The sequence below is a fragment of the Nycticebus coucang genome, chromosome 7 (genome assembly GCF_027406575.1).
Source record: "Nycticebus coucang isolate mNycCou1 chromosome 7, mNycCou1.pri, whole genome shotgun sequence".
Lineage (NCBI taxonomy): Eukaryota > Metazoa > Chordata > Mammalia > Primates > Lorisidae > Nycticebus > Nycticebus coucang.
The window spans coordinates 116604765-116630270 of NC_069786.1; the positions used below are offsets into that span (position 1 = coordinate 116604765).

General features: G+C 44.3%; 1 long non-coding RNA gene across 1 annotated transcript; it reads left to right on the forward strand.

Moving 5' to 3' along the window:
* The first annotated feature begins 6255 nt into the window (after positions 1-6255).
* On the forward strand, positions 6256-25506 carry LOC128590328 (uncharacterized). The gene is made up of 3 exons (XR_008381256.1): positions 6256-6416; positions 8126-8218; positions 23774-25506. It is a non-coding gene; the product is annotated as an uncharacterized LOC128590328 (long non-coding RNA).

Consider the following 25506-nt stretch of genomic DNA (forward strand, 5'->3'; position numbering starts at 1 on the left):
CTCTAGCCAGAGCAAGACTGTCTCCAAAGTATAAAAAGAAAAAAGAAAAGAAAAAAAAACATATGGGATGGTGCCTGTGGCTCAAAGGAGTAGAGCACTGGCCTCATATGCTGCAGGTGGTGGGTTCAAATCCAGACCCAGCCAAAAACTGCAAAAAAAAAAAAAAAAGAACATTAAGTGTTGTGGGCCAGCCGTGATGGCTCACGCAGGTAATCCTAGCACTTTGGGAGGCCAAGGCAAGAGGATTGCTGAGCTCAGGAACTTGAGACCTGTCTGAGCAAGAGCAAGACCCTCATTTCTACAAAAAAAGAAGAAGAAGAAGAAGAAGAAAACATATGGTAGTAAAAAAGGAGTCAACCTAAATAAAAATGTATTATTTAATAATAATAAATTTATTATTTAGGGATCAATCTAAATAATAAATGTGTACTCACAAGCAAAAATGCAGGGGAGAGGACACGTATTGGCAGCATCATCAAGGCTGTACAACCAGAGGAGTGTTTCAGTTTCTCTGCATCTCACGGTGGGAGGGGTTGGTACCTTCCCATCCTATGTTCTCCCATTTGCGAGGGTCAAATGGGCTGAGTATAAAGAGGCTTTGAAGAATATAAAGCTCAAGTCATGGGTCCTGCTACACTTTGGTTGGGTTGATCCAAAGTGGTTGGACTCTCCTTTCCCAGGAGCAAACTGACCAGAGACACCGAGTGCTGGATGTGCATAGCCTTTGGTTGCAGAATTATCTTTGTGGAATCTTGGGATGGGGCTGGAGTAACTGTCCTCCAGGGGTCCCTAAAGCTAAGAGGATGCCAGACCTCAGAAGGCAGAGCAAGGTCTGAGGCCAGCCTCACTGTGGGTCTGGATGGTAGGATTTCCTTCTACAAGGGGAGGAAGGCCAGTAAAAAGCATCTAAGGGCTGTGTGGGGATGGCTGCCTTGCCGGCTGGGATTTCACTCTGCTTTTCAACTGCGTTAGAAAGGACCATGGCAGTAAAAAGGCATCTGAAACCAGGCCTTCAGGCAACGGGGACTTGCTCTTCGCACTCCCTACCCCAACCATCTCTGGGTTTGGTTCCCATCTCTCCCACCTCTCTCACCTCAGAGAGCCCCAACCCTACCCCTCCTACCTCTAGACAAGCCTGGGGAAAGAGCTTTCTTGGAAATCAACTTAAATATCCAGATGTAGGGCAACCTGAAATAGCCCTTCTTAAACATCAGGGAAAGTGTGGGGTACAGGCAGCTTCCCATGAGGCCTTAATCAGGTATGAGGCCTTAAACAGCTTAAAGGAGTCCTAAGATTGGAAGAAAGCATCAGTTAATGCACTGAGGCAGGGGTTGTCACACCCTCCCCAACCCTCCCCCACCAAACACAGGGCAAGTGTTAATAGCAGTCTCAAACTGAACAAACGCTGAGACCAGTGACTTGGGCCCATCACTGGTACCCCATCTCTAATCCCACCTCCTTCCCAGGATTTTCCATTAGACTCATTAGGGCTGGTCACGTCCCCTGAGCCTAGAGAAGAAAGAACCATGGCAACCAGTCCCCATCACGGGGTCAGTCACAGGACTAATGATGCGGCCCAGCAACCAATCCAAGCTAAAGAGCCCAGCTACCATGGTGACAGGGATGGCACCATTTTCTCTGAAAGGGGTGAGGGGTTGGAGCACCTCTGAGGTTCAGGTTTCCCCTGATGGAGTCCAGGGAGGAGTTTCCCAGCTCTGCTACCACAATCTTAGTCCAATGTATCCCCAGCTCCCCCGACCCCTGACAACCCAACAGCTCCAAACAAGTCAACCTGTTCCCAGTCTTGTCTGTTTCAAATCCATTGTCCAATAGCATCAGTGCATCTTGATAATGGGTTTATCAGATTGTCCTACTCCCTTCCTTAAAAATCTCCCAATGATTTCCCACTGTACTTTGAATAAAAGTCCAAGCCCCTGGTGGCACCTGTAGCTCAGTGGGTAGGGTGCCGGACTCATACACTGAGGCTAGCAGATTTGAACCCGGCTCAGGCCAGCTAAAACAACAATGACAACCGCAACAACAACAACAAAAATAGCCGGGTGTTGTGGCCAGTGCCTGTAGTCCCAGCTACTTGGGAGGCTGAGGCAAGAGAATCACTTAAGCCCAAGAGTTTGAGGTTGCTGTGAGCTGTGATGCCACAGCACTCTACCCACAGCTACAGCTTGAGACTAAGTCTCACAAAACAAACAAACAAAACCAACAACAAAAACAACCCCCTATTTGCAGACTATAGGTCCAAGCCCAAGTAGCCCTGGGTCTATCCTTTAAGCTCATTTGCTGCCACGGGCCACTCTGCCTGTTCCTGGAACTTCCCGGAATTTCACCCAACAGCAATTGTGTTTGAAAGTCTTCCCTGCCTTGGGGAATCTTCCTGCAGATCTTTCCTGGCTGCATCCTTGTCATTTGGCTAGGCTCAAATGTCATTTCCTCAGGCCTTTCTTGGTGTCAAGGACAGCCCAGCCTCTCGTGGAGTCCCTGAGGAGTGGGGGTTGTGCCGGGGGGGAGGGCCAGGAGGCAAGAGGCAGAGTCTAGCTCCAGTTCCATGCCTGCCCAGCTTCCTAAGAAGGCTGGAGGTACTCAGGGAGTTTTCCATCTGGGCTCCAAAGGGCTCAAGGGGCTCTGGGTCCTCCCCCACTCAAGGAGAGATATGCTTGCACATTCCATGTCTCTGTCTCTCTCCTCTCCTCACACACGTATACATTTGTATATACCAGTATGTGTAAGTATGGGTGGGGATTGGGGTCATGTCATACTCAAGATACTCCTATAGAAAGCCCGTTTTTTAAAGCTCGGAAACTCTCTGAAGCAGACTTCTGCAGAATTCTGTGCCTGTCCCTGGAAGCTCCCCACCCCCCAACACCCACCACCGCACCCACCCACTCCACCACCCCCTCCAAGCGCCCACCATCAGCAATTGCTGAAATCTGAAAGGGAGGTAGCCAAGGTATGGGCGCCCTCAAGTGGAGAGATGGAGAATTTCCTTCAATCCAGAACCACATTGTCTTTAATCCTTGCTGCAGCTGGGCAAGTTGGCATTATTGCATTTGGAAGAAAGGCTTGAAGAGCTTAAGTAATGTGTCCAAGATCACGTGTGGGAACAAGCAGGCCCAGGATTGGGCTGTGTGGAAAGTCCTGTTCCTTACTATCTACCAGGCCCATGCTTCCAGCAGGTTCTCCTCAAGGCTCTGCTCTCAGGGAAGCCCTACCAGTCCTCCCTCAGCCAATTTATCCCCCCTTTTCACTCCCTCTTCAATAGGCCCTGGTGGGCCCAGCCTTTCTAAACAAGGCCAGACCTCCACCTGTCGCAAGGCTTCGATGTCTTTGGTCACCTTTTGGTTCAAGACCCCTGATACCACTTCAGGGTTAAAGAATTCACCCCTGCTTATCCTGGTCACCAGGCTCTAAAGGGATGGAGGCCAGGAGGCAAGCCAAGGGTGAGGAGATAAGGTGCACAGCCCAAAGGAAAGAGATGGAGCAGAAACGAAGCACTGTAGAATCACTGAGGGAACCCTCACCTTAAGGAACTAAGAGTCGAAGTTTCTCCTCATGTTTGCCCCTAAAAGACAAAGATTAAGCCGGCAAGAGCAAACAGGAGCCATGCTTTCCAGCTCAAACCCTTTGCAGACATCACTAATGGATCATGGCTTTCATTCACTGGACTCTGGACAGCTCCTATCTGCAGCCCTAATGCTGTGGCCTTTCCTGTCCCTCTGTCCTCTAGACACATGCAGCTTGGAGCCACCACAGGCTCCACGCACCTCACCCGGTGGTGGTGGTGTCGGGAAAGGGCTGCCTGCCCACCCCTCAGGCAGCCCTCTGGAGTATGGAGCCTGGTGTGTGCTCCGCCTTCTAGGTCCTTCCAGAACAGTCCTGGAGGACCTGGGGGAGTCTTAGAGCAGTCTGATTGCCCCACACCAGAAATGAGTGATTAGAATTTCTCCTTTCTCCCGCAGAGTCTGGATGGGGTACAGGTGTTAGCCTTCTGCCCGGGGCTCAGGGATTATACCCTTCTCTTATTAGCTCCGTGGTCCTGAGAAACTTAATAAAACTTGCTGAGCCTCCATTTCCTCTGCCATAGGATTGCTAGGAGAAGTAAAGGACATAACGCGCGTACGTTTCTTAGCAGCCTGCTTGGCATGTTGTAGGCGATGGCAATCTTTTCCTCCCAAGGAGATGCCCTCGCCTCAACCCCGTTTCCCAGGCCGCGGGGAAGCCCGGGCAGGAACAGGACTCTTCCCCAAGTCACGGCTGCTCTCGGTTCCTTCCGCCTGGAGACGCCCACCCCCAGGCGCCCGCACCTCCCCCTGGGCGCTCTCTCAGCGTCTCTTGCTTCTCCCAGGGCCTCTGGGCCCTGCTCCAAATCCTTTGGCCTACCCCAGGTCTCCCTCCATTCCTCCTGCCGAACCCCCAATCTCCCCTTGAGCCCACTGCTCTTAGTTCCCAACACCACCTTCCGATTTTTAAACTCCTGCCTCCAAGACGCCCTCGAACCTTCCCCACACCAGGCATTCCCCAAGCTTCTGAGCGTTGTGCACCCACCATCCCGCAGTCCCTCCTCCAGGTCTCCCCCCGCCCCCCACTGTCCTCTCCTAACATTTTCTCCTGATCATGGGGACTAATGGCGTCCCAGCCACCTGGGCAGCTGCTCAGCAGCAGAAAGCTAAGAATCAGAGGCCTCCTCGCGGGTCACCATACCCGCCTCCTATCTCCCCCCACCCACCCCCCGGGCCGCTGTGTCTGCAGCAGCACCGCTGCGCGGCAGATCGCGGGCTCCTGCTAACAGGGACCCTAACCCCGGCTCTTCCCTGTCTTGGCGTCAGTGGTCTCATCTGTAAAATGGGCACCTTATGAGGATGACTGTGAAATGAAATAAAATCATGGACAAATGTGAGTCTAATTCGGCTTTCGTGAAGCTTCAGCCTCCCTGGTATTCTCAGACCTCATCCTGTGCCCCATAAGTGGGTGGGAGACTGGAAACCCAGAAGGGATGAGGCCTGGTCTGGTGAAGAATCAGGAGCAGAACCCAGGAGACCCACTTCACAGGCCACTAGTGACTAGAGAAGAGAAAGCCCAGCTACTCCCAGGGAACAGAGGCTGCCCACTCCGACGGGGCCTCTGAGGCCCTCGGGGGCTTCCTGTCGGCCATCTTGACTGGGAGACGTCAAGGTGAGACACAGATGCCGTTCCTGTGCCTCTGAGATATCAAGCACTAGAAAGACTATGATTGTGTTGAGGGCTGCAAGACCCAGGCCACCACCCTCTGTCAGGAAAGGTCTTCCTCAAGGACACGATCACCCCTGGTAAGAATCTCCTAGAAAAGAGGCACCTTAGGAATTCTCAGGGGAGCACCCGGTGGGTGTAGGGTGTGGAAGAGCTTAAGGACTTACAAGAGTGGGCTTTCAAGATATGTGCGTGTGTCCCTGTGTGTTTATAAGTGTGTATGTGTGTTTATATGTATCAACGTGTTTACATGTATCAGCACGCATGTTTGTGTATGTTCATGTGCATGTATGTGCAGAGATGTGCCTGTGAACATGTGGAGTTAGCCATCCATGTCTCTGTGTTCCACATCTGTGGATTCAACCAACCTCAGATTGAAACTATTTCGAAAAAAACACATAATACAAATAAAAAACCATGTAGTATGACAGCTATTTACATAGACTTTACATTTTATTAGGTATTATAGGTCATCTAGAGATGACTTACAGTATACAGGAGGATGTGTGTAGTTAGATGCAAACACTACTTCATTTTATATAAAGAAACTGAGCATTCTTGGATTTTGGTATCCTCAGGGGTCCTGGAACCAATTTTTCCATGCATTCCAAGGGGCAACTGCATATGAGTGTGCCAGTGTGTGTGTGTCTATGTGTATGTGTATATGTGCTATATTTGTATTCACTATCTCTTGCTACATAAAAATTTACCCCAAAGTTTAGTAGCTTAAAACAATAAACATCTATCTCCCGATTTCTATGGATTGGGAATCTGGGAAAGGCTTAGCTGGTTATTTTTGATTCAGGATGTCTCATGAATTTGCAGTCAAGACGTCACCCAGTTGGCCCCAGTCATCTGAAGGCTTGCCTGGGGCTGGAGGATCCACTTGTGAGATGACTCACTCATCCTCCTGGCAAGATGGTGCTGGCTGTTGGCAGGAAGTCTCAGTTTCTTGCCAAGTCAATCTCTCCATATGGCTGCTTGCACGTCCTCATGATAGAGCAGCTGACTTCCTCCAGAGTGGATGACCTGACAGAGAGAGGCAAAAGTCACAATGTTTTTATAACCTAGTCTTGGAAGTCACATACCATCATTTCTGCCATATTCTATTGACCACACAGACCGTTGCTGATACACTGTGGCAGAGGACTGCACAAATGCAGGAATACCAGGAGGTGAGGGTCACTGGAGGGGTCATCTTGGAATGTGTGTCATGTGCAGTAAGGATTCTTACTAAAGTCAGCTCTTGTAATGTATGTTTGTGAATTTGTACGTATATACATGTGTATTTATATTTGGGGTCTTGTATGTGTATATATGGATGAATATATATGGATAGGTTTGTGTTATATGTGTAGATATGTGTATTATTTGCACTGTGTATGTGTGTGTTTGAGTGTGTGCATGTGTGTATTTGCTTTTGTGCACATGGTTATGAATATGCATTATGTCACATTTGTATGTTAGCATATGTGTTCGTGTATGTGGGTATATCTGTGCATAGATGTGCATGTATGTGTGTGGCTGTATGAGTGTATGTTTGCAAACATTGTGTGTATGTGAGCATGTATGTATTTGTGCCTGCGAGTATGTGTTGTGTGTCTTTGTGTGTATAAATGTCTCTGTGTAGATCTGTGTGTATCTGTGTAGGTATATGTTATGTTCGTGTATGTGTGTGAGGTGTGTGTGTGTAAGTAGGATTATTTGTGTGTGCACGAGCATGTACATGTTGTGTTTGTGTGTATATATGTGTGCTGGCACACACGTGCAAGCTTAGAAATGTCACCTGCTATGTGAAGGAAAGCCTCTGTGGAAGGAAGAAAGCCTGGAGCCTGGAGTGAGGAGACCCAGGGAGGAGTCCCTCTTATTTCTGGGGTTGCATAAATGTGGAAAGGACTTAGAGCCTGGGAAAAAACTCTCTCTTGCATTCTGGGTATGTGACTCGATGGTCCTCTGCATTTGGCTCTCCTGTGCCAAGCCCTTTTTTGTTGTTGTTCGTTTTTATTTGAACATTTCTGTCTTTCCTAAGCTGTACGAAAAGGCCGCGGTGGAGAGAGTTTGGTGGAGAGCAGCGTCGCCTTGTGGCAGGCCTGGGGAAAACAAGGGGAGCGCGGCAGAAGAAAGGAGTTTATTTACCTCTCCGGTCTCTCTGCCTAGTGTGAATTCTAAACATCCAGGGTTAATTCGATAAGAAGGAAGTGCTACTTTACTACCAATAATCTAATCACCTTAAAAGCCATTCCTCTCCGCTTTCGATTTAGAATATCTCTGATGTCAACTTTTAGAGCTAAGTTTATGCTTTTTTCTTTTCCCTTTTTAAAAAGTATCTTTGATTGTGGGAAGTAACACAGATGAATAAAAGCGGATAGAACATGAAGGTACAGCTCAACAGATTATTAGAGTGGCCAGCCATGTAAATTCTACCCAGTGACGGGGCTCAGCACGTGGTACCCCCAAATATAGCACCCTGGCATATGGAGTATTTTAACCTGAAGGACAGAGCAGTCCCTCGGACCTTCGCTCACCCTTCCTCGGGGAAGCAGGTCATAAGATCCTCCTGTGAGAGGAGCCTTTCCTATCCCGGGAGGACACAGAGGAACCTAACAAATGGCCCTTGCTAAGTTTCCCCAGTCTATTACTCATACTCTTTTGGGGGGGTAGGTGGACTATCATATTTTTTTCACTACTCTCCATTTTTCATCAAACCTACTCTAAAAAACATTCACGTTTAACTTTCTTCAGGTCTTCATTTCCTTATGAAAGCTTCTGTGTTACATAAATAAACCTATATGATTTTTTCTTGTTAATCTGTCTTGTGCTACTGGGGCTCCAGCCAATGAACCCAAGAGAGGTAGAAGGAAAAGATATTTTTCCTCTCTGGCAGTTTCTGGCAACCCGGAAGGGACAGCTGGGACATCTCACTCCCTCTGGAGCCTGCAGATGGGATCTGGGGAAAACTAATGAAAACCAATAAAAGGTAAGGATTCTTACCGAAGTCAGCTCTCCTAGTGCCCTGTCAAGAGAGGAAGGTGGGCGGCTCCTGTGGCTCAGTCGGTAAGGCGCCGGCCCCATATACCGAGGGTGGCGGGTTCAAGCCCGGCCCCATATACCGAGGGTGGCGGGTTCAAGCCCGGCCCCGGCCAAACTGCAACCAAAAAAAAAACAGCCGGGCGTTGTGGCGGGCGCCTGTAGTCCCAGCTACTCGGGAGGCTGAGGCAAGAGAATCGCTTAAGCCCAGAAGTTGGAGGTTGCTGTGAGCTGTGTGAGGCCACGGCACTCTACCGAGGGCCATAGGGTGAGACTCTGTCTCTACAAAAAAAAAAAGAGAGGAAGGTGAAAACTTCTTTCCCTTCCTTTCTTAATTCAATTAGCAGGTGAAAAATACCTATAATAATTCTGTGGATTGTGAGTTCCTACATTTGGTTTTGAGATGCCCATTGATTATTGATCCTTTCCTTCCCAGGGGCAGCTACTGCTTTCCAGTTTGTCTCATTTTGTGTTCTGAGAGCATGGCTTGGCTTCTACCTGATGGGGTGTGCAAGTTATTGATTCTTGCATGTCCAGGTGGCCAACATCAGGTCTAGGCCCTAAGGATATGTCTGGACAGAAATGAGGGTTGTAACCCATTTGTAACTAGCATCCTGGGGGCTGTGCTGCTGCTCCTGATATCTAAGTCTTTCCTTCTTTTTCTTTTTTTTTTTGAGACAGAGTCTCACTATGTCACCCTGAGTAGAGTGCAGTGGCGTCACAGCTCACAGCAACATCAAACTCTTGGGCTTAAGCGATTCTCTTGCCTTAGCCTCGCAAGTAGCTGGGATTACAGGCGCCTGCCACAACACTCGGCTATTTTTTTGTTGCAGTTGTCATTGTTGCTGGGCTGGCCTGGGCCAGGTTCGAACCCACCAGCCTGAGTGTATTGTGGACAGCACCCCTACCCATTGAGCTACAGGCACCATCTTTCTTTTTTATGGCTATCTCTAGGAGTGGGTTTGGACTTTGCCAGGGCTACATCTTTTGTACCCTTTTTGGAATGCTTCTTGCTTTCACAGTCAAATTATAAAAGGCTTATTGGTTTTGGTTTGAAGTCACCTGATAAACACCTCTGGTTTAAAAGAAAAATTAAAAATTAGGTGGCACCTGTGGCTGAACAGAGTGGGGCGCTGGCCCCATATGCCACAGGTACAGGTTCAAACCCAGCCCTGGCCAAAAAAAAAAAAAAAAAAAAAAAAAAAATCAAAAATGGAGTTTAATACTGCCAATTATGTTTACTGTTTGTCCTAGCTGAAACCCAATAATCAAATATATTTGAAAGGATTTTTAAAAAAGAGGTGCATAAGATCAGAAGATCATTGGCCTAAATGGAGGCAGATATTCAGAGCCTAGGGATTTCTTTCTTTTTTCTTTTTATAGTTGTTTTGCTATTGATCCATTTTATTTTATTTTATTTTATTTGCAGTTTTTGGCCGGGGCCAGGTTTAAACCCGCCACCTCCGGTATGTGGGTCCGGCGCCCTACTCCTTGAGCCGCAGGCACCGCTCCCTTTTTTTTTGAGACAGAGCCTCAAGCTGTCACCCTGGGTAGAGTGCTGGGGCATCACAGCTCACAGCAACCTACAACTCCTGGTGTCAAGCCATTCTCCTGCCTCCACCTCCCAAGTAGCTGGGATTACAGGTGCCTGCCACACTGCCCGGGTATTTTTTGGTTGCAGCTGGCATTGTTGTTTGGTGGGCCTGGGCCAGATTCAAACCTGCCAGCTCAGGTGTATGTGGCTGGCGCCTTAGCCCCTTGAGCCACAGGTGCCGAGCCGAGCCTAGGGATTTTTAAAGGACCTCTGTTCTGTTTGTTTGACCCTCATCCTACCATGGGAACTTTGCAGTCAACTGGACCTTCCTCTTAACCCCCTGCTGACTCTATTTCTGGGCAATTCTGTCCACTTCCTTCTTGTTGTCATGATTTTGCTAGAATACTTTGGAATGTGATTGGCCTCTTTGGGAAGCCAAAGACCTCCCCTTCTGCTGCTGCTCTTCCTTCCTTCCTCCTTTGCCACCTTCCATCTTCCATTCAGTTCCCTGAATCCTTTGATAGGTTGCCCTTCAAGGACCACCTCCATCATTCTGTCCACCTTTGCTAGACCCCTCTTCATTCTAGCCCCTCAGTCACTTGAACTTTAGCCCCCCTGCTCTCAAGAAACTCAGATCCCCCAAAAGTCACTACCTGAGGATGAAAAGGAAAAAGCCTAACTGGAAATGGATTGGGTGTCCTATCCACTCAGATGGAACTTAGAGGTGGACATTCAGACAGCCACTCATGTCTCCTCGGTTACTTGTCTAAAATTTGTTCCACAATCTCCGTAAGATTACATGTCAGGACAAATGAAAATCTTAAAATCCTTCTTCACAAACACTGGTAAAACACATTCGTTTTTATATTGAGTAGCCAATGTCAACTTGTTCCATTTGCCAGAAACACAATTCAGATAAAAATTATATAAATATAATGTAAATATATTAAATATAAAATGACTATAAACCAGTGAGTTTATATTACTGTATTATACTGACTTATGGCCAAAATAAAAAAAAAAATGAAAGCCATAAGATCTCCATTTCCTCTGTGTATATTGAGAAGTTAGGGCTGAAAATGAGAGGTTATTCCGAGATATGAACGAAGGGAAGCAGAGTCCAGGTTCTGTGTGGGGAACGTGGTCTTTATTCACTCGGGTATAAGGGCTGAGTTTGAAAAAGAAGTCAGCATGTGGGTTAAGAACATCAGAGTCGATGGGGAGGGGATTGGCGCACTCATTCCTTCCTGGGCCAGACAGTTCTATTTGGGCGGGTCCCTGCATTTGGCCCTATCATGTATATTTATGTATAATATATGTTATGTATGCATGAATTTTTCTACCCCCAGATGATGCTACCAAATTAATTTATAAAATCCCTTAAAGGAGTTTTCAGATTAGCTTAAAAATACATCTGTATACATTAAGTATTCCTAAAACTCTCAGAAACACGGAAACTAACACAAATGTTTTTATTTCATGTGACCTAGGAAAATCTTGGCAAATAAACCTCATTTTAAACTTGTTGGTGGGCCGGACAAAGTGGCTTATGCTTATAATGCCAGAGTTTTGGAAGGCTGAGGTGGGGGCATCACTTAAAGCCAGGAGTTTGAGATCAGTCTGAGTAACAGAGGGAAACACTGTTTCAAAAAAAAAAAAAAAAAAAAGGGCGGCGCCTGTGGCTCAGTCGGTAAGGCGCCGGCCCCATATACCGAGGGTGGCGGGTTCAAACCCGGCCCCGGCCGGACTGCAACCAAAAAATAGCCGGGCGTTGTGGTGGGCGCCTGTAGTCCCAGCTACTCGGGAGGTTGAGGCAAGAGAATCGCTTAAGCCCAGGAGTTGGAGGTTGCTGTGAGCTGTGTGAGGCCACGGCACTCTACCGAGGGCCATAAAGTGAGACTCTGTCTCTACAAAAAAAAAAAAAAAAGAAAGAAAGAAAAGAAAAGAAGGCAGGAATGTCTTTAGCTCTTCAGAGTTGTCAGTAAATTAAGCTATTAGAAAAAATAGGATGGAGGGAAACAACTTCATTTGCAAAGTATGCAAAGTATGAGGAACCTGTTTTTGTTAAGAGAAAGAGAGTAGTAGCACTTTGGGAGGCCAAGGCGGGTGGATTGCTTGAGTGCAGGAGTTTGAGACCAGCCTGAGCAAGAGTGAGACCCCTTGTCTCTATTAAAAATAGAAAAACTGGGCGGCGCCTGTGGTTCAATGGAGTAGGGCGCTGGCCCCATATTCCGGAGGTGGTGGGTTCAAACCCAGCCCCGGCCAAAAACTGCAAAAAAGAAAAAAAAAAAGAAAAACTAGGGGCACCTATAGCTCAGCGGTTAAGGTACTGGCCACATGCTCCTGGGGCTGGTGTGTTGAAACCTGGCTAGGGCCTGCTAAACAAACAAACAACAACAAAAAAACAGGGTGGTGCCTGTGGCTCAGTGAGTAGGGCGCCGGCCCCATATGCCGAGGGTGGCGGGTTCAAACCCAGCCCCGGCCAAACTGCAACAACAACAACAAAAAAAATAGCTGGGCGTTGTGGTGGGCACCTGTAGTCCCAGCTGCTCAGGAGGCTGAGGCAAGAGAATCGAGTAAGCCCAAGAGTTAGAGGTTGCTGTGAGCCGTGTGATGCCACGGCACTCTACCCGAGGGCGGTACAGTGAGACTCTGTCTCTACAAAAAACAAACAAACAAACAAACAAAAAAAAACCCAAACAAACAAACAAAAAAACCCAGGTGTTGTGGCGGGTGCCTGTAGTCTCAGCTACTAGGGAGGCTGAGACAAAAGAATCTCTTCAGCCCCAAGAGTTTGAGGTTGCTGTGAGCTATGATGCCACAACACTCTACTGAGGGGGACAAAGTGAGATTCTGTCTCAATAATAAAATAAAATAAAATAGAAAAACTAGCTGGGTGTCATGGGTGGTACCTATAGTCCCAGCTACTCAGGAGACTGAAGTCAGAGGATCGCTTGAACCCAAGAGTTCAAGATTGTTGTGAACTATGATGCCACAGTACTCTACCCAGGGCAATTAAAGTGAGACACTGTCTCCAAAAATGTGAGAGAGAGAAAGAGAGAGTAATTTTGTCCTAAAGTAGAATGACTGATTGTTCACATGAGAGAGACTTGTATGATTCCACCTGGGGGCAGGTGGGTGGAAATCAGAAAAGGAATTCCACACATGGGCGATAGCAGATGGGGATGTAAAGGGTTGGAGAGGCAGGGATTGGTACACTCATTACTAAATCTGGCTAAGATTAGATGAATTTATTTATAAGATTCTTTTTAAAAAAAATTAGCTTTTGTATTAGCAGTACACTTGGCTGGGTGTGATGGCTGATGCCTGTAATCTCAGCACTTTGGGATCACTTGCATCCAGGAATTTGAGGTTGCAGTGGGCTATTTAAAGCACATGTAGAGAGAACAAGATGGAGTGAGTCAGTCTAGGGCCAATATGATACACCTGGGCTGGTGGGTTTAGGTCCTATGTGACCTGCACCTCTTGTCTCCCATTCTTACTGTTTTGTAAATTTAGTTCCCACACTAAAGAAGCCCATCTTGATTAGTTAAGGAGGATTGATTTAGGAAATTAACTTTTGAACTGTAATGTTGTTTTGGGTCACGGGTTATGCTGATTATTGTTGTTTAAGATAAAGATTAACATGGTTTTTACTTTGAACTTTCATGCATAAAACTGTGATTTTGGAAATAACAGTCTTGGAGAGGCTATTCCCACTGTTCTCCAGAATCTTGGCCTTCAGAGGAAATAAAGTTAGGTGGACCTGTCCTCATCTCTGTATGTTGGTTGACAGTGACAGGCGGTCTGACCTTTAACTGGAATCTTCTCAATATTAAAAGAGCTATGTTTTAGGGCGGCGCCTGTGGCTCAAGGGAGTAGGGTGCCGGCCCCATATGCCGGAGGTGGCGGGTTCAAACCCAGCCCTGGTCAAAAACTGCAAAAAAAAAAAGAGCTATGTTTTATTCATAACTATGTTATCTTCCGTATTGACCTTTTACATCTTTGTTATTTTAGTTAAATAGGTAAGCAGAAAAAATAAAAATAAAAATAAATAGGTAAGCAGGTACTGTTTTATAATGATCTGTGATCCTACTTAATCAAGTTTGCAAAACTTTTGATATTTTTGATTGACTTTCCAAAATCAAATTCTAAATGAAGTCTTTTGTCCTTTTGACCTCAAATTGAGACCCCAAATTAAAATATATATGGAATTTCAAAAGGGGGGAATGATAGAGGATACTTGGGAAGGATGAGGTCTAGAACAGAGGTCTACTTAAGGAGACCCCAAGGATACATCTACAGGGTCCTCTCCATGGTACTCAGCTCTTAGGAATTTATAACTTTACTTCCTGGGTCCTGGAAATTTCCACTTCTTTGAAATCTTGTAGTTCTGTGGGGGCTGGAACAGCTTCTCCCGATTGGTCCTTATTTCTCTGACCAATAATAAAGGTACCTGTGGGTTGGAACTTTTGACTAGAGATAAAAAGGGAAAGACCAAGCCAGTAGGCGAGTGTGGCCATTTTGAATTATTCTATGCCATTTGCTCTGCCAGCTGAATCAAAGCCTTTTTCCTCTAAAATATGGTGTTCTTTCGGGTGCTCTTTCTCTCCATTGGGCCTTGTCTTCCTGCAACAAGACTAGCTTTGAGATTTCCCAGGGAAACCCTGTGTTATCCCCACGAATTTATTTCTCACCTTGTAGAAGTCAGATCTTAAGCTAATTAAGTTTATTTGGCATGTTAAATTACATGGGAAGCATTGTCAAATAAGTAATGCTAAATCTTCTTTATGTTACATATACTGTTAATTGAGAGGTTATGGACCCAAGGATGAAAGATTATTCCAAGGTGAGAGATGAAAGGAAAATGGAGTCCTGGTTCTGTGTGGTCAATGTGGCCTTTATGCCACCTGAGTGCAGGTGAATGAAATCAGAAAGGAAAATGGAGTCCTGGTTCTGTGTGGTCAATGTGACCTTTATGCCACCTGAGTGCAGGTGAATGAAATCAGAAAGGAAAGGGCGGCGCCTGTGGCTCAGCGGGTAGGGCGCCGGTCCCATATGCCGGAGGTGGCGGGTTCAAACCCAGCCCCCGGCCAAAAAAAAAAAAAAAAAAAAAAAAAAAAGAAATCAGAAAGGAAAATAGAGTCCTGGTTCTGTGTGGTCAATGTGGCCTTTGTTCCACCTGAGTACAGGGGTGAAATCAGAAAAGGAATTCCACACGTGGGCGATAGCAGATGGGGAGGTAAAGGGTTGGAGAGGCAGGGATTGGTACATTCATTACTTCCTGGGTGGGACATGCCCTCGATTCTTCCTGGGCAGGTCAGTTCTACCTGGGCAGGTCAACCCTACCATTAATGTAAATAGTTCAGAAATTGTGTGAAGTTTGTAAAAATTTTCCAGTACCCTTGTTGCCTGGTTACTAGGTTAAAGTGTTGTATGCCACAGAAATCACTAAATCTCCTTATTAAATGAACTGTCAGGAGATTTTAACCATGGCCATTTTAAGTCTTGTCATTCATAGACAGCTATCGTTTTACTCTGCTTCTACTCTGAAGGCACTTACAATCAGCGACAGGTGCAAATGCTTCCTGAAGACATCACTCACGTAACTTTGTGACCATGCCACTGGGCTGAATAAGAATTTCTATAACTAATGAATAAGCCGATGGATTCGTAAAACTGCTAACCCACATCCAAGCAGAACAAAAATTAATTACATGGGACTAAATGAACCAATGAGGATGATTATAATTTTTTAATGATTTTTTTGTTTGATCATGCTGATTCTTTAATGTTTCGTCTTCCAGATTTAAGAAACCTTTGTCTCTTAAGCTATCTATCACATACAGCAATTCAATAAAATATGCCTTTGTAGGCAAACATGAAGCAATTACTTTTTCTCCCTACTCAATCCTTTCAGAATTTGGAAACTGTTAGTGAGAATTCTTATTTTCATGGCTATATAGTTTTTTGCATAAGTTCAGTAGGAATTTGTTCTCCTTGTGCCAGAACACAATTTTGAAGCATTGATTATATTACCCAGACTTTGCCTGGCATGACATATTTGAGAATGATGCATAAAATCAGATGTGACCCAGACGGTTTTAAGCAACTAAGGTTGAGAAAGGGTCAGTCTTATAAAGCCCTCTTAGAAAAGCCTACCTTACTTACACTGTTCCTGAAGTTATAGATGAACAAGAAAGGTCATTTCCTGGCCAGGTTGGTGGGTGGCTGGTGGGTGGCTCACACTTGTAATCCTAGCACTCTGGGAGGCCTAGGTGGGTGTCTTGCTTTAAGCTCAGGAATTTGAGGGCAGCCTGAGCTAGAGCAAGATCCTCTCTCTACTAAAAATAGAAAAATTGGGCTCTGTGCCTGTAGCTCAGTGGCTATGTTGTAGGAAGACGAGGCCCAACGGAGAGAAAGAGCACCCAAACACCATGTTTATAAGAGGAAGGGCTTTGTTCACCAGCCAGGAGCTTACACGTAGAATTCCAAGTGGCTGTGCTCCCCCACTGGCTTGGTCTTTCCCTTTTTAACGGCAGTCAAAAAGTTCCACCCCACAGGTACCCTTCTCATTGGACAGTTAGAATTAAGTGGGAGATGCTGTTCCAGCCCCTACAGTACTACAGGATGTCACAGAACTTGGAAATTTCCAAGTCCAGGAAGTTAAGTTTACAAATTCCCAAGAGCTGAGTCACCATGGAGAGGACCCCAAGGTGTATCCTTGTGGTCTCCTTGAGAAGACCTGTTCTCCTGGACCTCACAGTTCTCGGCTATCCTCTCTCAGCTAGGGAGCTGGCCACATACACAGGGGCTGGCAGGGTTGAAGCTGGCTCGGGCCTGCTAAAAACAACAATGACAACTTCAACCAAAAAATAGCCAGGCATTGTGGCAGTCACCTGTAGTCCCAGCTACTTGGGAGGCTGAGGCAAGAGAATCACTGAAGCCCAAGAGTTTGATGTTGCTGTGAGCTGTGACGCTACAGCACTCTACTGAGGACAGTATAGTGAAACTCTGTCTCAAGAATAAAAGTAAAATAAATAAAAATAGATAAATTAACTGGGTATAGTGGCACACACCTGTAATCTCAGGTACTCAGGAAGCTGAGGCATGAGGGTCACTTGAACGCAGGAGTCTGAAGTTCTTGTGAGCTATGAGGACACAAGGCACTTGATCCCAGGGTGACAGAGTGAGACTCTGTCTCCAAAAAAAGGGTCATTTCCTGGCAGGCCCAGAAACCTCAGGATAATTTGGGGACCTTATGAAGAGAGGAATTTGCCAAAATCTATAGGATTACAGGCAAAGTCTGATGGCTAGTCTTTGATTTGTCTCGCCATCAGGAAGTTTTTAAAAGTCCAGTCTAATATTCCTTATGAAAATTTCCAACAAAAGAAAACAGACAAAAAAAGGGCCTATGTGGTCAGTCTCACTGAAATTATGTAAATAATCAGTTCAAGCATATTGAGACTAGACTTGTAAACAATTAATCTTAGTTTGATTGTCTGATAAAAATGGAGGGTGACTGTAGAGAGAAAAATTGTGCTTCAATAGAAAACTATAGCACCCCTTGTGTGTATTAAATTCTAGTCTGTTCATTGCCTTTAAGGTTTTGACATCTTCCTATAAACTAGACTGGATCCTGAGTTATTTCAGTTTTCTTCAATGTCTGGCTACAAACCTTCAAATTAGTGTTTCCAATTTTCCTCTCACCCTTCTGACTTGGAATCCTTAGAAATTAAAACTACTCCTTTGGAGCACTTATACACTGTTGGTAGAATTGCAATCTAATACAGCCTCTTTGCAAAGAAGTATGAAGATTCCTCAAAGAGCTAAACATAGACCTTTCATTGGATCTGTAATCCCATTATTAGGTATCTACTCAGAAGAAAAAATATCATTTTACCATAAGAACATTTGACTAGATTGTTTGTCATAGCTCAATTCACCATCACCAAGATGTGGAATCAACCCAGGTGCCCATCAACCCATAAATGAATTAATAAACTGTAGTATATGTATACCATGGAATACTATTCAGCCATTAAAAAAGACAGAGACTTTACATTTTTTGTATTAACTTGGATGGAGCTGAAGAACATTCTCCTTAGTAAAGTATCACAAGAATGAAAAAGGAAGTAACCAATGTACTCAGTACTAATATGAAACCAGTAGACAAACAACTATAAGCCCACAGGAAAGAAAAACACAATTGAACTCAAGTGGGGGCCGGGGGAGAAGGGTGCAGGGCTGAGGAGAAGCGGGAGGAGGATTGGTAAGCTCTCACCTAACTGGGCACAACGTAAGGGTATGTGGCATCCGTCCTGGGTGAAGGGCTCAGCTACAACATGTACTCTGCCTTACAAAGGCAAAAAACGTACCCTCATCTTAATCTGAAATTTTTAAAAAACTGCCTGTTTTTTGGCTTGGCAACCGTAGCACAGTGGTTATGGTGCTGGTCACATGCACTGAGGCTGGTGTGTTGGAACCCGGCCCGGGCCAGTTAAATGACAATGACAACTGCAACCAAAAAATAGCTGGGTGTTGTGGCAGGTGCCTGTAGTCCCAGGTACTTAGGAGGCTAAGGCAAGGGAATTACTTAAGCCCAAGAGTTAGAGGTTGCTGTGAGCTGTGATGCCACAGCGCTTTACCAAGGGTGACACAGTGAGACTCTTGTCTCAAAAAAAAAAAAAAAATCCTGCCCTTTTCCTGAAGCCCTGTTGGTTAAAGTTGGACAACTTGATATTAAGTTCAGAGACATCACCCCAAAAAATCATGTATGAACAGCTTTTGAGCCTATTACTATGGGGGCCACTCAGAAACTTCACCAAAATGCCTACTGACATCACGAGGCACATTCAAACTGAAAACCAGGAAGACCTGTCAGATTGCCACTGCCTGTCTTTACTCCATCTGAAGATGCTTTGATCATAACTTCTAAAAATCTCAAATGACTGTTACCTAGGCTAAAAAACTGAGTTTGTAGTTTGCTTTACCCATTAACGTTTTTTAAAAAAATTTTATTTCCATAAAAATGCCTTTTACTAAAGGCAATGGGAGCCCACCTGCAATATCATCCCTTGAACTGAGACACAGCTGTTTAACTGGACCCATTCCTAGAACTGAGAGACTGACTCAGTGGGTTATGGGACATTCCACCAACTCAGCTTTGGGACTATGAAACTTCTTGAGAATTTTAGAAAGAGGAATTATGGGCTTCAGGACATGCTACCTCAAAATATGTCCCCCTGGCACATTGAATATTTTAAGGTGAAGGAATTTGAGGAACAAAATGAGCAGGATAATTTCTCTGATCTCCCTCTACCTTTCTCCCCTGAAGCAGCTCACAAGGCCTGTGCCTGAGAGGTGCCCCGCCTATACCTGGAGAAAAGGCACATTTTTATCTCTGAAGACACAGGGACACAAAGAGGGGAATGAACAAATGGGCCTTGCTAAATTTCCCCCAGCTTATTACCTTTAGCTCATTTACTTGTCTTTCTTTTTTTTCACCTATCATAGTTTTCCATAACTTTCCATTCTGCATTAACCAAGTATAAAAACAGCCAGTTTAACTGTTTCTTCAGGTCTTCATTTCCTTATAAAGACCCCAGTGTCACGTACACATCTAACTTAAATTAAATAAATTTGTATGTTTCTTGTTAATCTGTCTTTCCTGACAAGGGCCCCAGCCAGTGAACTCAAAGGTGGGTAGAGAGAAAAGATATTTTTCCTCCTGTACACCAGGCGAGAGTATCTTGCTTGTCATTTCCAGGTTACAAACTTCCCTCTCTCTCAATTTTTTTCAAAGTTAATCACTTTCCTGAGTTTGTGGTCATAACATCTTTCCCTATGTTTGCTTTTTGGCAACATAAGTATGTATTTCTAACAAATAGTATGGAGAAATGTAATTATATAGCATATTAGTTTCCTGTGGCTGCCATAACTGATTACCACCAGCTCAGTGATTTCAAGAAGACATTTCACAGTTTTGGCAATCAAAAGTTCAAAATCAAGGTGTCAGCAGGGACATGCTCTCCCCACAGGCTCTAGGGAAGGTCTTCCTTTGCCTTTTCCAGCTTCTGATGGCATCTGGCATTTCTTGGCGGTGACGACATCACTTCAATCTCTGTCTTCGTCTTCACATGGTCTTTTCTTCCCTCTTTACTCTTATAAAGATACCAGTCATTGGATTCAGACTTCACCCTAAAGTCCAAGATGATTTCATCTCAAGATCCTTAACTAGGCCAGGCAAGGTGGCTCACACTTGTAATTCTAACACTCTGTGAGCCTGAAACAGGAGGATCACTTTGAGACCAGCCTGAGCAATAGTGAGACCCCATCTCTACTAAAAATAGAAAAATTAGCTGAGCATCATGGCAAGCACCTAGAGTCCAGCTACTCAAGGGAGTGAGGCAGGAGGATCATTTGAACTCAGGATTCTGAGGTTACTGTGAACTAGGCTGATGCCATGGCACTCAAGTCTGGGCAACAGAGTGAGACTCTGTCTCAAAAGAAAAAAAAGAAGATTCTTAACTAATTTTATCTGAAAAAACCCTATTTCCAAATTAGGATACATTCTAAGGTTTCAGGGAGACATTATTCAACCTATCAGATACAGTATGTATTATTTTGTGCTAACTTCTTTAATTCAATGTTATGTTTTAAAAACTCACTCATATTTTTGAATGTCTATACAAGGTCTGACAACTAAGTTGAGAATTCATCCTAGAAAAAGTGCTACATACTTCATTGCTAAATATCACAATGGTCACCTTTAAAGCACTCCCCTTGGTAAACTAGGCACCAACACCAGTTTCTAGTCTGCCCTTTAAAGCAATTTTGGAATTTCTTTTTCTTTTTTTCTTTCTTTTTTTTGTTTTAGAGACAGAGTTTCACTTTGTCACCTTCAGTAGAGTGCTATGGCATCACAGCTCACAGCAACTTCCAGCTCTTGGGTTTAAGCGATTCTCTTGCCTCAGCCTCCCGAGTAGCTGGGACTATAGGCTCCTGCCACAACGCCCGGTTATTTTTTTTTTGTTGCAGTTTAGCCAGAGCAGGGCTTGAACCCGCTACCCTTGGTATATGGGGCCAGCGCCCTTCTCACTGAGCCACAGGCACCACCCTGCAATTTTGGAATTTCTGTTCTGAAATGACCATCAGTACTGTTATCATATGGCACACAAACACGCAACAACAATAATGAATGCCACTCAGCAAGACACTACCACGTGTAGACATGAACACAGCTGTGAAACATTGATAGACCAAGGTTATGAAACCAACACTGAGTTGTTTGTACAGTGCTGCCAGCATAAGAGCATGGTGGGGAGTTCACGAACTTAATTGTCAGACCTCATATTTGGTTCATTTTCATTGCTGTGTAGTCTACCATTGTACATTGTATGATTCCATCACATTCACATTCAGAGTTGGATGCACTGTGAAACTTCAAGTTTCAGGGGTCCTCATTTTCACAGACTCCTTTGAAGGTTCTGGGGGGAGCTTTAGGAGTGTGTTCACATGACCAAAAATGTGTATATGATTTGCAAAAGTAATTTCTTATATTTTCTCATTCCAGTTATGCCTAATCATGTGGTTTTTATTCTTTATTTTATTAATATTGTGTATTACATTAATTGATTTCATATGTTGAATCAACCTTGTCTTCTTGGGATAAATCTCACTTTGTCATGGTATATAATCCTTTTTACTTGTTTAAGGATTCAGTTTGCTATTTTGTTAAGGATTTTTGTATCTATATTCATAAAGGATAAATTATTTCCCTTATCTTGTGATATCTCTGTCTAATTTTGGTATCAGAATAATGTTAGTTGCATAGGATGAGTTGGGAAGCTGTTCACTCTTCTTTTACTTTTTGGAAGAGTTTGTGAAGAATTGGCATTACTCTTTCCTTAAATATTTGTTCTTGCTCTGATTAAGTATGTGCTTTCATGCTAAATTTTGTATTTATAATTTTGTATTCATCTACTAGAAGAAAGTCCCCAAATTGTAGAATTTTCAGGGCCAACAAAAGGCTGTGCTTTTTTCCCAAGCATCTATTGTATTGTTTATGGATGCTTGGGTTGTTTCTAGTTTGGGATTCTCATGAACAGTGATGCTATGAACATTCTTATACATGGCTACTGGTGCCCACGGGAATGCATTTACTGAGGGTGTATACCTACAGTACAATGGCTGGGTCAGTGAGCATAATACCAATCTGATCTCCAGAATCAAACTACACTTCCATTAACAATGTATGAGAGTTTCTGATATTCCACATCCTCATCAACACTTGGTATTGTCAGGTTTTAAAATTTTAGCTTTTATAATACAAATGTAGGCTGGGTGCAGTGGTTCACGCCTATAATCCTAGCACTCTGGGAGGCCGATGCAGGCGGAGTGCCTCAGCTCACAGGTTCGAGAGCAGCCTGAGTCAGTGCAAGACCCTGTCTCTAAAAAAAATAGCTGGGTGGTGTGGTGGGCACTTGTAGTTCCAGCTCCTCAGGAGGCTGAGACAAGAGAATCACTTGAGCCAGAAAGTTTGAGGTTGCTGTGAGCTGTGACACCACAGCACTGTACTAAGGGCGACACAGTGAGACTCTGTCTCAAAAAGAAAAAAAAAAAAGGAAGAAATGTAGTGATGCCTATCATGGTTTTAATTTGTATTAAGTTAAGCAATATGAAATTGGCTTTTTAATATCAAAATGGTTAAACCTGGTCAATTTCACAGGTAACAGAATAGTGGACATCCTTGCCTCTCAGTCATTCTCTGATGACTAATGATATTGAGAACAGTTTTATACATGTAATTGCCGTTTGGATTTCCTCTTTAGTGAAATGCCTGTTCAAGTACTTTTGCCATTGTTCCTTTAGATGTCTGCCTTTTCTTATTGACTTGTAGGTCTACATAGACTTCAAATATGTGCCCTGTGTCAGTTAGGCATGCTGCAAACACCTTGCTTCACTTGGTCTGCTAATTCTCCTAACAATGTCTTAATTTTAACAATGTCGTGTTGCCAACATTTTCATGTATGCTTAGCTGGGTTTTGTAGCCTTCTTAAAATTTCCCCTAACCAAGGTCATAAAGGTGTTCTCTAATATTTTCTAGAAGTTTTGTTGTTTTGCCTTTTATATTTAGGTCTAAAATCCACTTGTAATTGATTTGTGTATTACAGGAGGTAGGTTTCTAATTTCATTTTCCAGTATAGATATCCAATTTTCGTAGTGCAGCCCTTTGAAAAGACCATCTGAATTGCCACTTTTGTCATAAACCAAGTATCATAAACTCATTTGTCTCTACTCTGTTCCATTGACCTGTCTATCCTTGAACCAATCATACACTATCTTAATTACTACAGCTTTGTAATAAGATCTAACAATTGGGGTGGCGCCTGTGGCTCAGTCGGTAAGGTGCCGGCCCCATATACCGAGGGTGGCGGGTTCAAACCCGGCCCCGGCCAAACTGCAACAAAAAAAATAGCCGGGTGTTGTGGCGGGCGCCTGTAGTTCCAGCTACTTGGGAGGCTGAGGCAGGAGAATCGCTTAAGCCCAAGAGTTGGAGGTTGCTGTGAGCTATGTGAGGCCACGGCACTCTACCAAGGGCCATATAGTGAAACTCTGTCTCTACAAAAAAAAAAAAAAAGATCTGACAACTGGTAGGGTAGCTGTCTTCTTCAAATCTTGGCTACAAAACAGAATCAGCTTGTCAACAGCCACAAAAGAAAAAGAAAAGCAAGGGGAGGGAGAGAATTGGTTAATGTTTTTATTAGGACTGCACTGAATATGCATATCAATTTGGAGGATAACTGACATTTTTACAATATTGAATTTCACATGCACAACAAGACACACTTTCCGAATTACTGGACTTTCATAAACATTTTCTCTGAGGAGATCTTAAATATCTTTTCTACTTATTCACAGATACTTGATTTACATATATATATATATCTTTTTTTTTTTTTTTTGCAGTTTTTGGCCAGGGCTGGGTTTGAACCTGCCACCTCCAGCATATGGGGCTGACGCCCTACTCCTTTGAGCCACAGTTGCCGCCAGATACTTGATTTTTATGCTTGGTAGAGGTAAACCTTTTAAAATTTCATTTTCTACCCATTCATTGTTGGTACATAGAAATAGAATTGATTTTTGTATATTGGTTTTTTGGCCAGTTACCCTTATAAACTCTTTCTTTAATTCAAATAGTTTAACTTTTGGATTTTCTACATAACAAATCATATCAAAAGGAAGTTTTGCTCCTCCCTTCCCAAGCCTTCTATCTTTTAATCCTTTTCTTGCTTTAGTACATAACTCAGGACCTATGGTACAATGGTGACTAGTAACAGAATAGTGGACATCCTTGCCTCTCAGTCTCAACACAACTCTAACTTGTTTTAGTTTCCTCTGAAGTAGACCCAGAGACAAGGATCTGAGTAGAAGGAGTTTATTGGGAGGTGAAAGAAAACACTGGCTGGGAAGTGGGGAGATGAGACGAGGATAGAAAAGCAGCCAGTGAAATTGTGTGTCATCAGGCTTAATTCAAGAACTTAATTCTGCTAGAGAGACTCTGGGAGTGGTGTGAATTACACACCTCAGGGTTATCTTGCACAGATGTGACGGAGCTGGGGTATCTAGACACAAAACTTACCAGCTATTGGTTGGAGCTGCTCTGGCTATGGAGCACGAATTCCCTAGCACTTTGAACTGCCCCGTGAATGGAAAACTGTAGTCAAGTAGCCAAAGAAAGCGCTCAGGCCAAGGAGTGCAGATACTGGCGGTTAGAAGTAGGACCACGTACACTGAAGTAGTAAAGGGATGCCAGTAGGGTATTGACAGTGCCTTCCACAAACACCTTCAACATTTTATCATTACAAAGAGCACTTGCAGTCCCCAGAGGATAATACAAGCTGTATAAGTCCATTTTTTTCTATATACCCTCAAAACTCAGTCAATAGAGAAAGAAGGAAAAAGAAATACACATAAGCCTTACTTAACAGCATCATTAGGAGAAAGAGGATACTAACAATTCTGATGTTAAAGTGCCCCCGTCTGGCCTCTGCTACTTTGCAATCCTACTGTCACCATTAACACCAGGGAGCTCAGTTCTGTAGCCGTGTTCCCTGTTGCCAACCCTGACATACAAAGGACAGTCACCACTCAGTGAAGGTCTTGCTAAGTGCCATACTGCAGCCCACAGAGTTTATTACCACCACACGTAGCACTGAGCACTAAATGGATAAGAACGCTGGTACTTAGAGAACAATTACATAAAATAGACAAAGTGCTAGCTAAGTTAAGGAAAAAAGAATGAACAAAGATGAGAAAAAATAAGAAATATGACACACGGATAGAGTGCTGTGGTGTCATAGCTCGCAGTGACCTCCAACTCTTGGGCTCAAGTGATCTTCTTGCCTCAATTTTTCTAGTTTTAGTGGTGATGGGGTCTCAATTTTTGCTCAGGCTTGAACTCGTGAGCTCAAGCAATCCACCTGCTTCAGCCTCCCAGAGTGCTAGGATTACAGGTGTGACCCACCACACCCGGCCTGAACACGGGTTTTGAGAAAGGTTTCTCCAGACAAAGATTAGGGTAGGGCCGGCGCAGTGGCTTATGCCAGTAATCCTAGCACTCTGGGAGGCTGAGGCGGGTGGATTGCCTGAACCAGAGCGAGACCCCTTCTCTAAAAATAGTGGAGTGTTGTGTCAGGCTC